Here is a 14,654-nt window from a genome sequence, read left to right as displayed (position 1 = left end):
AACTACAACTGCCTTTTGAAAACTCATGGCATTCTGTTAAAATAGAATATTAGCACCCACCTCACAGCTGCGTATGCAGCGAGTACCTAGAGGCAGCTTTACTGCCGAATATATAAGGCTAAGTCCTGACTTCAGCCGCTCTTCTGTTGCTCCAGTAAAGTTAGCGTGGGCAGCAGTTCACACACAGTGCAAGACCTAACAGGGTCAAATGCAGAACCTGCCACATAGCTTCCCAAAAGCAAAGCATGAAGAACATGACCCACAGTCATCAGAGTTGCCAGCATTACAGAGCTCCATCTCTGCGGCTTGTGTGCCTTTGGGAAAGCAGAGCTATGCTGGTGGAGAAGAGAGCCAGCAGAGCTGCATATGGCTTCTTCCTCCCTAGGGGAGGATTCCTCAACTGCTTTTCTCTTGAGAAGGCAAGAAGCCTGCTCTCAAATCCACCCTGCTCAGGGTAGAGCCACAGAAGACCTCAACAATATAATTTTTCAAAAAGTTATAAAATTTTGCTCCATTTTTGGAGATCTCTTGCTCTCTCTCTGGCACTTTCCTTTGGCTATTCAGCTCTGATTAACAGGAAGCCACTCCAAGTCATCTGTAATAAAAAAATGGACCTGAATACCAACTCCTCCTTTGCCATGCTGGTAATTGGTAATGAATTAATTCTGCTCAACTTCAAAGCAATCAGCAATGTTATGGGTGTAAAATGAAGTTAAGTCCTTATTTACCAATGGAGCTGTTCACACAAATGAAGACAGATTACACAATAAAAACATCCTGAATTACATCCCTAAATAATGTCCAGTTAGCATTAGGTTTTGCTGTTTGGGACCTACCTTGAGAACACTGAATGCTGTTGTATTGCAGTATATTTAAAATCTCTGACTTTCTGAAATGTCATTGGTACAGAGTCTCATGTATTTCAGAATTGAATTATTTCATAATTTATTAAATAAATCAGATTCTAGCACAGCATGCAAAATGGATTCCAGTCACTGGTATTTATGATGCTTTGCAAATGAAAACAAGACATTGCCAATTATATTTATGACCTTTTTTATTTGTAATTTTGTTTATATAAATAATAGCTGTTTATACAAATAGTAGCAGGCAGGTTGCATTGCAAGTTAATGTGTGTATACATATGTGGAAGGTGAATATTACAAGAGGTTGATACACATACCATACACCTAAACTTTTACATTATCAGCTTTTTTTCCCCACAGATGGTCATGAGAGTCTTCATTAAATTATGATTTGGTCTTTTAGTATAGCATAAAGGCAGTTCATCAGCCTTCTCAAATATACCAGGTTATTACTCATGTAAATCGTTTACTCCAAGACACTCAGTTTCCCTGAGAACTAAAATATGATTAGACAGAAGCACCACACAGTGCTTTGGAGGTGAGAACAAATGCATTAAGTGTGAAATAAATGCAGCAGAACATGGCTCTCACTTCCCAACAGCTGTTCAGTGTGTGGATGTGACAGTAATGACAGCATACTGTCCTCAGAGGCAATAAGACTTGCATCTAGACAAGCACAGAAAATGCGTCAGAGTTCCAGGGAGCCCCAGGACAGACACCTTGCTGCACAAGATGCATTACTTTGGGTTGCAGGAAAGCAGGGAGCAGGCATTCCTACAAGCAGCAGTGATCTCCCTACCCAGGTGGAAAAGCTTTAACACTGTGCCACTACCAGAGCAGTGCAGTTAATAGATAGAGTAGATTTAATAATATATTCCTATTCTTTCTTGCTGTTGATAAGTACTAAAATATAGAACTAAGGTTGTATTCTGGCCTTCTTAAAGCAACAGCATATTTATGTTCACATAATTTAGTCAATTTGAGAGAGAGAGTCTGCCTTCCCCCTCTCTGTCCTCCTCAAGCTGGAGGCTGCTGCTGTTACTGACAAGCGAATAGGGCAATGCACCAGAATCGGGATAACCACATGACAGAAGTGCAAGACCACTGACAGTTTCTAGTGGAGCATGAGAGAACAAGGCATGTGTATAAATCTACAGACAAAAAGCCCAACGGATATGTCCAACACAGAAGGGGAAGAACAAGTATCTAGTGAGCTCTTTACATGGTTTCTATTATACTCTCCTCTGGCAAGTCCTTTCAAAAAAAAAAAAAAAAAAAAAAAAGTCAGGAAAAATTACAAACCTAGCAAAAGCCCATTCATCTGCAGATGTAACCACTCTCACTTGGGAGGAACTGTGCTCTCCCCCAGGCAGACTTTGCGTGTACTCTGCATGGGTGTCAACACTCCAGGCCCAGCTGACTGCACCAGGATGCATCCTGCTACACAGTGGGAGCTTTGCTGCCTGGCTAACTCACTCTTGGATGAGCCTTCAAAGGGGCCTCACCTCAGTGCATATCAGTGGGGGTGCTCAGTGAAGGAGCCATGTCTCAAAGACTCCCTACCTCAGGTACCACCAAGGACCTTCTCTTTCAAAAAGAGAAACCACACACAAGATGCCAGAGAAGGACTGTAAGAAATAAGGGCCACCAAAACGCATCCGATTCATCTTCTCTACCAAAATCAATGAGGAGTTACATGACCCCTCAGGTACAGTGCAGTTTATTATAGCTCTGTACCATCACCTATCCTTGTAACTTTGGGAAAAGAAAAAAAAAAAAAAAAAAGGAAAAAAAAAAAAACAAAAATTTATCATTAAAAAATGCTCCTGGGTTGGGGGGGAGGGGGGAGAACTGTTTGCCCTGGGTAACTAAACTGAGGGTCTTTGTCAGCTCGCAAGGTATTACTTTCTGTTGCAAGCACAGGAAACAGAAGAGAAATGCAGACTGATGCATATTATCACAGATTCCACCTGGGAGTTCTGAAGGGCTACTACTGCCAAAAGATTGTTATTAACCACACATACATGTTGAATTTCCTACAAAGTCCATATTTAATTACAAACAGACCAGTTCCATATCCTCCTGTATATCAAGAATTAATTTTAAAAAAAGTATTAATGTAAAAATAGAAATGTAATGCATTCTTAAATAGTAACAGAGCCTTTATAACCCATGCAGATGCACCAGCAACTGTTTAATTAACTTGGCAATGCCAAATGGTAGGAAGAAGTCATTTTTCTTTGAACCATTCTCCCTTCTCTACTTTCCAAGAACAGTTTTCAGGACATAACATGATAGCTGTTGACACCTTGTTGGCATTTTGGTTTGATAAAGGTAGACTTGGGATACTATAAGTCCAAATAATATTTAATTATTTCTGCTTTCTCATTCAAATTGAAACAGTTGATACATTCAAATTGAAACAGTTGATAAGAATCATGCTTGGAAAATTTGAGCATCTTATTCTTCAACTAGGAGTCTTCTGCTTTATTCTTCATAAAAAAATTCTTCAACCACAGGTAAGGTAAATAATAATTTGCCAGTCAGTCGTTGTATTTCAGGGAGATTAAATGGATTCTTAAGAAAAAATGGGTATTAGTGACAACAGGATGAGTTCTCTCTGATACATGCTCTTCAGGGCATGCATGGGAAGGTGGATGGATTCAGAGCAGGCTGAAAGGTTAACTTGTTTACAAGGTTTTTTTTTTTTTTTTTTAAAAAAAAAAAAAAAAAAAAAAAAAAACATTTTAAAGCAAATATAATCTTATAAACAATTTGCCCAGAATAAAACCTGATTCACTTTGCCATATTTTAACCATTTATAAAGCTAATAACTAGTAAAATCAGTATTCATCAACACTACTTATGTATGCATTAAGCATCATATTCAGATCATTTATACTTCAGAGCAACTGTCTTTCAGCCAATGCAGCAAGACATGCATGCAATAAAAACAACAATAAGATTATTTAGCACACAGGATGTGGAAAGATTTGGCCAGGCAGGTATTTGCTGCTCTCTAGGAAATTCACATTGAACGTTATGATTCTCTGAAAGCTAATTCCAAAAAGCAAATATGACCCAAAAGAAATCAAGTGTGTTTCAGATCAGGATCTTCATCGAGAACTATACACATTGCACAGTCCTCACCTACAGATACAGCTATATTTTACCATAAGAAACAGAAATATTTAGAAACAGATAGAAGAACAGCACCAAAGCAGGATAGCATCACAAGGAAGACAGAAAGTGGATAACTGATCTGTTATGGCAGATGCAAAAAGGATAGTATTAAACAAATAGGTATGTATGTATCCAAGGTTAATGCTCAAGCAGAGTAGACAAGGAACATTAATGCAAAAGAACATTCAGAAGAGAGAAGCCAGAGGTTCTCTGTGCAAGGGACTACAAAAAGACTGAATCAGGCAACTGGACATGAAACAGATTTTCAGGAGAGCACGGTAAAAGGGTGTCTTCCAAAAACTCAGTTCCATAAGCAAAAAATAGTTTTGCCTGCCACCGATATAATCATTCCATCAGGACTCAGGATCAGAGCAAAGGCTTAGATAAGATCTAGCAATAGATCTTATCAAATGACCTGTCATTTTCCACAGGAGAGATTCAGTTTTACAGTGCATACAAATCCACATTCTGCACAGGCGACAGTTCACTGTAAAGAACCACAGTCATTCAGTTACTAAGGTCAAGTACGAATTTTCCAAGGCTGAAGAATGGAAAAAAGCAAATACTGCTTATATATTTCCAATCTTTAGCCAAGCTCCCATTTATCAGTATTAGTCATATTGGATTTGCTAGCATTGCTCAAAGTGGGACTAGTCTCACTGGATCTCTTATTTTGCACTCGACTCTTGCTGGTGTTATCACAGACCTTCTCGGCAAGCATGTCTCTGATGCCATGGCTATGACTGCTGCATACGTTAACTAGCACAGTAAAAGGATACTTGATGCAACATGTGTTTTGACTAAACAGCTGTGAATAAGAGCAATCTGCTGCTTATTATGCAATAACCACCATAATTAAAACCAGATACACGTGAGTACTTCACTGGCTTTAAATAATAAGTTGAGAGATATACCAGAGGTCAGAAACAAGAAGGACACTGATGAGGAGTTTTTTTATTGCTTGCTGTAAAATAGACAGACAAGCACTGCTTTCACATACAAAGAAGATATGGCAAGGGCACACACCAACTTGCTGCTTATAAGAAAAATGTATTTCTTCAAACCATTAAGTAAAACTGATGAACATTTTGTTGACACTGAGTTCCAACACAAAGTTCACTTCGTCCAAAATAGAAACAAATAATTTCAAGTAACTGGCATTTCTCTCACTGCTTTGTGCTTTCCCATGACTGCAGACATTACTGTATGTAAACCTATTTTTCAGAAAGACTGTTATAAGTAAATCTGCTCTCCAAAAACATGTAGCATACGCGTGGAAAGTGATTTTCTCCGACTATGGAGAGTATCGTTCTAATACCCAAAACAGCAAACTCTTGCAAGGACACAGGAGGATGAAGTAGAAAAGATTAAAATAATAATAATAATAACAAAATTACAAGGAAAATAAAGTTGAAAAGATGTTAAAAAAATAATAATAATCACACGTGTCAAGTATCAAATCTTTCCATCTTTTAGCACAAAGGTTTAACAGAAAGCCACAACCGAACTACAGGACCAAGCAGTGACTAAATGAGCTGCTTTCTTGCTGACACATCATGTTTAATAGAATGAAAATTTGCAGGGGATTTTCACAAACATTTTTCTGGGTGTTTTATCCTTCCAAGATTGAAAACACAGGAACTTTTGCTATGGACAGATGTACACTGTCTGGAGTACGGATTCCTTGTCCAGTTTTTTTTTTTTGTTTTTTTTTTTAAGCTTACACCAGTGCAAAACAACAATTCAGAGAAATTAAAATTAAAACACGGTTAGTTGGACAAAATAAGGTTAGCCTGGACAAACTTCTGACAATGCTGTACTGAATTAGTAGAAATATTATCTATAAGACAAGGCTGTCAATCAAGCAATTTTGCCTCGAGCAAATGATATATCTCAAGAAATTTCATTCCAACAGCATCTCCGAGCATACAGAAACACTTAAACAATGGCAGTCATCCTAGGACATGATTTTTATTAAATATCCCACATTTGCAACTCTTCAGATTTCATCAAAAGGATGAATTTGTTACTATTTTCATGCTGTGACCATTCCAGTAAATTAAAATGGAAACACATCCCTCTCCTGTATGATGTCATATTGTGCTCATCTTGTTTCCAAGTTATACCAAAATAAATAAATAAATAAATAAAAATAAAAATAAAAAATAAAAAAGGAAAAGAAGGACAAGAAAAGTGCCAGACTTTTTACTTCATTTTGTTCACAGGACATTTACATACATGCTTTAGAAGAAATAGCCATATGGGCACCTGTGGTTCTGTTTTCAGTTTTTAATGTCCTCACTGATGAGCAACATTAGATAAAAAGCTGCTCACCCAAAATCAACTGTGTGCCTGTAACAGAGAAAGAACTTGATGGTGTTAACAAATTAGTGTTTCTTTTTATTAGTGTCATTGAAAGGGTCTTTTTGCATTGTTTAATCTAAAGCTTTGATTTCTATGAGGAATAGTCAAAGCTAGCAGCTTCAGTCCCTCATTGTTCATTTAAGTCACTAACAAAGACATTGACTTTACACTAAGCAATAGAAAATAAACTTTAACTGACATTTCAATAGCATTTCTCTATTAATGTTTAATGTTGTTGAGAAAAGCGTATTATTTCTCCATTAGCGGCTTCAAGGGTTGATGGTCCTCCATGAGGGCTGACTCTCCCGCTTTGCCTAGCACTGCTAACAAGATGCAATTTTTAGATAAAAGCCTTCAAATTTTACCCTAGAGTGCAACAAAAGCATTCGCACTTAACATCTTTTCATGAGTACAAATAAGCCTACAGCAATGAGAAATCAACAGCTTCATCCCAAGTTAAAGTTAGCTACTGTGTGACATCAACACCACCAATTCTAGGAGACAGCAATGATGTGAGGTCCCAATGCAGAGCATGAGCTTGCAAGAGCAAGGACAGCTCGCTACCCCATGGTTCCTAACCATCAATACATACAGAAAAACCAAATACCTCCAAAGATGCAGAAGATCTTAATTGGGATTTACCTAAATGTGACATGAAAGTTAAAAACAAAGACAGACCAACAACCTGCCTTTAAATTCTTAGTTTTTCCTCCTAAGATGATTTCAGTAATAATCTGAACTTTTACAACTCATTAATTGTACCAGGACTTACACTTTTGCTTATCTAGGTAAAGGAGATTCGGGTTTTCCAATACAATCGCTCCTCTAAAAATCTTGCCTTCATTCCTGGAAAGGGAGTGAAAAGGACTGTAAACAAAAATAAAGCTAAAAACATTGTGCTCTCATACATGTATTTATCTCTCCAGGTCTTATTCAGTCCAAGTTTCACAATGTATAGAGCTGTAAAATAAAGTACATATTCTGAGAAAAAGATCAGTCAAGTTCTCTAGCTACACTCAAAGACTAATTCAGGATAGCAACTCATCTTCACAGATGAATCAAATTAAATTATGGAAAAAATATGGTGCATATCTCCTTACTACTATTAAAATGTACAAGCAATACAGTTTTCTGAGAGAAGCTACATTTCACAAGTATAGATATGTGCCCACCGTACTCTCCTTCAAATCCCTTCTTATAACTACATTTCTTTCATTTTATTTCTGCCTCCTTTTTTTTGCTCTCTCCCTGCCAATATTAAATTCTGTGGGGATTTTTTGTTTGTTTGTTTTTTCTCTTCCTTACAAACACCAAAATAAGCATGAGCTCTCCAGGGCAAGGCTGATCACAGTGGCTACTTTACTAATATGGGCTAGAGCCCTTTCTCAGCAGTTTTAAAGGTCTTGAGACAATAGGTTGCCTCTGAAGAATTTCTGGCCGGAGGTTACAGGGCCATGAAGCAGACTTAACAAAGACAAATACACAGTGGTTAATCAAGATCAATGTTTCTGCCAACTGCTTTAATTTTACTGTTCTCAGCACATCATCAGTTACTACCTAATCTAGCTCAGTAGGCAACATCCAGACAGCCCAGGTCACAAGGTGCTCGGTAGTAGAGCTGCACCCAGCCACGTTTATAGCCTCCCAGTTTAGTAATGAAACAAAAGCCATTAAAAAACAAGCAAATCATGATGATAATAAATAAATAAATAAACCAACAGAAAATCTACCTGACCAGATTTTATCACCTCACTCCCCTTCAGCTTCCCTCTTTACCACTGGGCATTTTTCACAAGTGGGGCAGGCAGAAGTTCACTGCAATCAGGGCACCTCATTAACCCCACATTGGCTGTCACTATTGCAAAGCTGCTTCCAGTATTCAAGTATTTTTAATCATCTGCCATCCCCATCAATCACAATCACTGCAGGTGCCTTGAAGATGTTTCTAAATTGGTAATGTTCTTCCAAGATCGACTCAGAAAGATTATTATTATTATTATTATTATTTTGAGAAAATGTGCAACAGTTAGCCAAATGTAATATGTTTGCCCTGATTTGGGGAAGAAGACAGTTATGCAGTTGAAAATACAAACATAATCTAGAAACTTGATCCAAACTTCTATATTCCTATATGCTTTAGAGAACTCTTTTTTTTTTTTAGCTAGGAATATCCATACTAACCTTGAATAAAACTATGCTCTGATTTCTCAAAGGGAGGTAGAGCTTCTAAAGATACATAAAGACTGATTAGAATAACAGCATATACTTAAGCACCAGTTTCCACCCTTGTGAGCTCTACAATAAAAAAATCAGCGGAAGCAAGTTACACATCTTAAGCTGCAGGCATCAAAATTAATTATTTTACACCAATGCATGCCTCAAAAGGGACCACTGTAATTAGCATAATAAGCATTACTGCACATTGTGAATTTTATTTGTGGTTTTTAAGTTTATAAATCCCTTTTGGACATAACTGTTGTGTTATTGTTATTTGTAATAAAAACACAAAACTAAAATTTGAAATCTTATTAAAATGTGTGCAGTTAAACATGTATATAATCATCCCACAACTTCAGACTTTATGGACAATACATATCATGGTAGGTCTTTAAGTATATTAATTGCATAGATTTCAAGTACCATTAACATTCATTCAATATTGTTATTCCAGAAAGCTTCCAGCTAGGACTAGGACCTTTTGGAAACAAAATTTAATTTGCAGAGAAGATAATCATAACATTTTAATATATTTCAATGTATTAAAAATTAACAGAAAAATCAGCTAATATTGTTTTAAACACTGGAGACCTGGCCCACAGCTTACAGAAATTAAAACCAACCCCTCCATTGATAGCAGGCAGTAGAGCAGAGCATAAAGGAAGCGGGGCCCCAGTTGGGGCATAGTTCAGCATGTACCACACGTTCGCTGCTGCAGGGAGGTGTCAGCTAATGCACTTTTTCATGCTCTCATCACCTCAGCTGAGGCCCCTAACTAAGAGAGGGAACAGATGCTGAGGTGGAAGCAGACGGCGCATTAATTGCTTCTTTTAGGATTAGCATTAAAGTGTGTAATGTGTAACATTTAACCCCCGCCCTCAAAAAACACCCTCTGCTCCTGCACTTTTTGATCAGCCACTAGCATACTGCAGTGATAGAAAAGAAGGATTTTGCCTTAAGCCAACACAACACTTATAATAATTTGACTTTGTACAAATAGCATAGCTTAATCTTGCTTCTGTTTCTGAATGCAGTAGTTGTTTGCTTTCAAAAGTGCTACGAGGCAACATTGAGTCACTGGTGCCAGATACCATATTTATAATTACATCTCAGAGTCAATTTATGAAACAGTTTGTTAACATATATTAACTGTTGTTGGTGAGAGGAATATTTTTGAAGGGCAGTTCTGCAGACAGTCACTCTGAAACTCCTGGTACTTAATCTCGTAAATTTACATTTGTTAACCCCAGGCTCCAAGCAATTTTTTTCCTATTAAATACTGCTTTCCTTCCCAATTTTCTCCAAAGTTTTGGTAGTCACAAAATGTGCAATTTCCTCCCCCAGATTATTTCACAGCATTACAACTAGCTTTAAAACAACTCATTTTCTGCTCAGAACTTGCTATGTTTTAGAAGTGAACAAAACATTTTTTTCCTACTTTCAGCTCTGTTGTAAAGCCCAATTAGCACCCGTGAGTACTCCAGTACCCTAGATACAAGCAAAGGAAGAGCAAGGAAAGAGTTTTTGTAACTGCCCATGATTTTCTTCAGGAAGAAAGGGGAGAAAAGTCTTACACGACAATTTTTTCTACCCCCTTTTAATAGAAGCACTGGATATGATATAGCATAAAAATTGACAAAAAGAATCACAATTTCCTTGCTAAAAACTGTGACTTGTATTAATTGAATCATCCCCTTTAGAGAGGGAACACACATGCTACAAGCACTGCCTGAAAGGAGAAAGGAAAATTCCACTGAGAATTTGATCTGCCACTTGCTGTAGCTGAAGTAACAGCCGATAGCACAAATCACGCCAACCAATCACACCGCTAACATCTCTCTCATGTTAGTTTCCACTGTGAGCTGTTGCTGTATACATCTTAGCTGTTTACCCATGTTACAGATATGCTCCTCATGACTCGAGAAGTGAAAGGAAACCTTCCTGGTAACATCAGTGGGCTTTGGATAAGACCTTTGAGCCACAGAGAAGGGCAGAATAGGCACCTAGGCTGTCTTGAACCAGCAACTATTAAGTCCTTGTCTACAAAATTAAACAGAAAAGAAGAAACCTCAGGAAGGTAAAGTTTCAGGACTGGTACCATATGCATGTAACCCAGAGATGTAAGACCAGCATTAACTAGCTCATGAACAAACCTGGACTTGTTCAGGACTTTCCAGTAATTGCTATATAGCAGACTTGTTTAGAAGCAAAGTTTAATGTATTACCTTTGGTCTATTTTAGAATCTGTAGCCTACATAAGGTATTAAGGCACACAAAAGACTAACTACATATTGGAATGTGTGCTCTCAGGCCTACCTGAATGTGAATGACTGCCATTAGCCACAAAGACGAAAGCAAGCTCTAAAAGTAAAACACAAGAGAGGCTTAAAAACAGAAGGGGGAAGTTCCTGGACTTATAAAAATTGTCAATAAATTTCAGAAGCAAAATAGGACAGCACTTGAAAGACTAGTGATGCTACTACAGCAGCAATGCTTTTATTTCCTGCCAAAAAGGTGGTCAGCGATGTTGGCACACACAAAGTACATCAGTTTTATAACTTTATAGAGCTCCTAAATTCAAATGCAGAGGATGAATCTATGAACAGTGGCCAGGGCCTGTCTTCTAAATACAAACCAGAGTTAATATTGCTGTAGGAAAGAAAGATGCTACCCTATAAAGCATTTTACAACAGGAATAATCAGTATGGCAAAACCCCCAAGCACGTACAAAGGAACGCGATTAGCCTTTGTAAAAGACTATACCACCTAGTTGCCTCTGATAGCAGCATCTACACTGGATACCATGCAGTTCTATATGCCTCCATCCCAAAATCTCAGTCAATTGGTTACCACTACACAGATATAGTGCAGGCATTTTCCTACCCCCTACCTACTGCTTTCTCAGTATCCCTGACAAGACACCAGCCCTTTTCCTGACACCTGTCTTTCAAATAAACATTCATTTGCTCCCTCTCCTAGGAAATTGGCTTTAGACAGTCTTTCTTGAGCTACCTTTTGGAAACACAACTTCAATTTATGTTCTTAATCACTAGCTACATTTTAAGTTTCCAGACACAGAAGGATTATAATACAACTACTTCATTAAAACAAACAAACAAACAAACAAAAAATACACTGAGCACTTTTGGTCCATATCCTCATTTCTTAACTGGATCACCACTCCCATTTTCTCCAAGTGCCTGTGCACCATCCAGTGCTTTTCTCATACAGATTGTACTTCAGGAAAGAGCTTCATTACATTTTGAATCAGACATTACATTTACATTTTCTCCGAACTCTTGTGTTTTTAAATACTTTTTACTTGTTTATTTCCCTACTTTAGAATTGGCATTTCTTTGCCAATTAGCAAAGCCTCTTTCTTTTCAGTCTCTTGACATCCAAGTCATGTTTTCATTGCTTCTATCATCAGATTTTTGCAGCTGTAACTCCTCTCCATCCAGCTGGAGTTCAGCCCATTTAAGCCCCCCCCCCCCCCCCCCCCCACCCCAAGAGGGGTGAACTTGACCTTGAACAGATCCTTCCATTTTTTCTGCAGCTTACAACAGTTGCTCTCTTCAATGAAGCCTAGATATGACTGACTTCTACTTCCACTTATTTTCACTATCAGAATAGATCCTCATCTAGTTCCTCTCTTTTTTTTCCTTTCCATCTATTTTCTCCTAAAGCAAGGCACATAGATGCACCTTGGTCAGCCTATTGCACCTTATTCTTCTGCCACATTTCCACAGCTACATCAGCTACTTCCTTGGCTGTTCAATAATTTCTATTCCTTCTTCCAAAATATAACACAAATCAATTTTCTCTGCTACTTTTTAAGCATTCAGATCACAGTGTTTCTTTTCAAAACAAAGCAATTGCATCCTGTGATTCTGCTAGCTTGGATTCTCCTTGCTGTACAACAGGGCTCACCAACCTTGTGTACACCACAGTCCCTCTTGTGTGCCTGATAATTTAAGACAAAATTTGACCATTCTGCTCCCCCAGACAGAAGTTTCAGTAGTCAAATCCAATTATCAGGGATGTCCTACCTTGACTCTTAAAACCTTTTAGCTTTTCTTGGTCTGCTTAAGTAATGATGGGACTAGAAGAGTGAGCCTGCCTTGTCCAGGTGCATGGTGTTGACTCACTCTTTTATTAATCATCTTCTGAATCTTTCCTACAACCTTTTATGCATTTCAAACATTTTTGTCTACATTTACCATCTCTGTGCACCTTCATTGTATTTGAGCAAAACTGGTTTATTGCTCTGTACTTGTAAATAATTTTGCAGCTGCCATGTGAATTGCCTTTTGGATGAGATAACTGAGCTACAATAATTCTCTGTATCCACTTACCTCATGGGGTAAAGTGCAAACCTACCATGACGTAATCTCTTTAATCCCAGTACCTCCCAGCAATCTAATAAAATGAGGCAAATTAAAAAAAAAAAAAAAAAAAAAAAAAAAAAAAAACTACATTTTCCTTAAAGCAGCATGTAAAATGGACAAAAAACTAAAAAAATATAAAAATCAGTGAGCTCCAATCAGCAACTACATGCATCCCCAAGACAACACAGAACAGCATAAAATAAATCAAGTAGTGGTTCAAGCTTTTTTTTTTTTTTCCCAGAGTTATGTAATAAGAAAAAGGAATATGTTGTATTCATATTCATATAACCTTTGCATTTAAGTTTAAAGGCATGAGAATTACACATTGGGTGTCCAAATGGCTGATGATTCTTGAAGCAAATATTCTTTCTAGCAATGTTTTGGTGAGTTATTTTTATACTCATATTTTATTCCTGACTAATTTCATCACTTTTTTTTTTTTAAATAAAATAATATCTTAAATAAAATCCTGTTGATATTTGTTTCTGCCAATTTTGCTCTACTAAATTCAGTTTTGCCTGCAGCAGCATTTCAGTTTTTACTTATGACTTTCACTGGGTGAGGCTAGTTAAGTCTCATGATATCACTTTTATTTAACCTAAACAGAATTAAGAGTTTCCCTAAAAGCAAACTGGTTTCCTTCTAAGCCATGTTTCAGGTGATGAAGGAATGCTGAAAAAAATACAAGTCCCAGACCAGAACTTATTCTGTTGTTCCACTGCATTTGCAAGTACCAGCTGTGTTTTTTTTTGTTGTTTGTTTGTTTTGTTTTTTGTTTTTTGTTTTTTTTAAAAAAGAATCTTGGGGAGCTTGGAGATAGAACGTTTTAGGTGTTGGAGGAATTTCAACAGGTGAAAGAGAAAAATAGCAGGAAAAATAATAATAATAATAATAATCATTTCTGGTGTGTGGAGCCTCCTACCCAGGACTGTCTGTTCATTCTCCATGAGTAAGCCAGCATTCTAAGTTCCTGCTGTGAGTTTCTATTAGACATCCTACTGCACCTAAGCCAAGCTCTCATTTTTTGCTATGAATTTCCCCAATTTCAACAACCTATAGGCACATATCACTAGAAGTAGGCAGAAGCCGCTGAATAGCACTTTTGTCATCTTATTTTGCTCACATTTTCCTTAGTTTCTGTCATCTGTCTATGGCAGTACATTGCCACTCAGCTGAAACAACCCAAACTGCTTTCTTTTCATTTTCCCTAATTTAATACATTTGTGGGGCAATCCAAAAACACCTGATGATGGTATTTGGGTACCCATTTTCAACCTAATCAGCCCTGAATTGCTATTTGGGATTCATTTACCCTCTTCTCTCAGCAATAATACAGAAGAAAATGAAAAAACAACAAACAAACAAAAACTTGCATTAGAGTAACATATCTTCATGCAATTTTAGAAACTGGAGTTCTACAACAATAAATAAATAAAGTCCAAAAGACTTTAAAAAAAAAGGGGGGGGGGGGGGGGGGGATGCAGGAGATAGGCACTAAAATACCTGCTTGTGAATTCATAGTTTCTCTTTCGTTTCCTGATTATTACAAACTTTTTTTTTTTTTTTCTTAACAGTTCTTAAAAACAAACAAACAAACTTGATGCTTTTACTTTCTTCAGAACACACAGGGAGGAGT

The 14,654-nt window shown here is 37.3% G+C and overlaps 1 long non-coding RNA gene across 3 annotated transcripts in view; it reads right to left on the bottom strand.

The window, feature by feature from the left end:
- Positions 1 to 8,258, bottom strand: part of LOC118171500 — a 78,756-nt gene extending 70,498 nt beyond the window's left edge. For 2 of the 3 annotated variants that reach the window (XR_004753244.1, XR_004753242.1), the window contains exon 1: positions 8,144 to 8,241. This is a non-coding gene — a long non-coding RNA (uncharacterized LOC118171500). Of the gene's footprint in view, positions 1 to 8,143 lie in introns of all 3 variants that reach the window. The other variant, XR_004753243.1, reaches the window with a different exon arrangement.
- Between the last annotated feature and the right edge of the window lie 6,396 nt (positions 8,259 to 14,654).

Source organism: Oxyura jamaicensis, chromosome 9, assembly GCF_011077185.1.
Source record: "Oxyura jamaicensis isolate SHBP4307 breed ruddy duck chromosome 9, BPBGC_Ojam_1.0, whole genome shotgun sequence".
In the NCBI taxonomy this organism is placed as follows: domain Eukaryota; kingdom Metazoa; phylum Chordata; class Aves; order Anseriformes; family Anatidae; genus Oxyura; species Oxyura jamaicensis.
The sequence above is the reverse complement of the archived record's forward strand: the minus strand, read 5'-3'. Positions and strand labels throughout refer to the sequence as shown.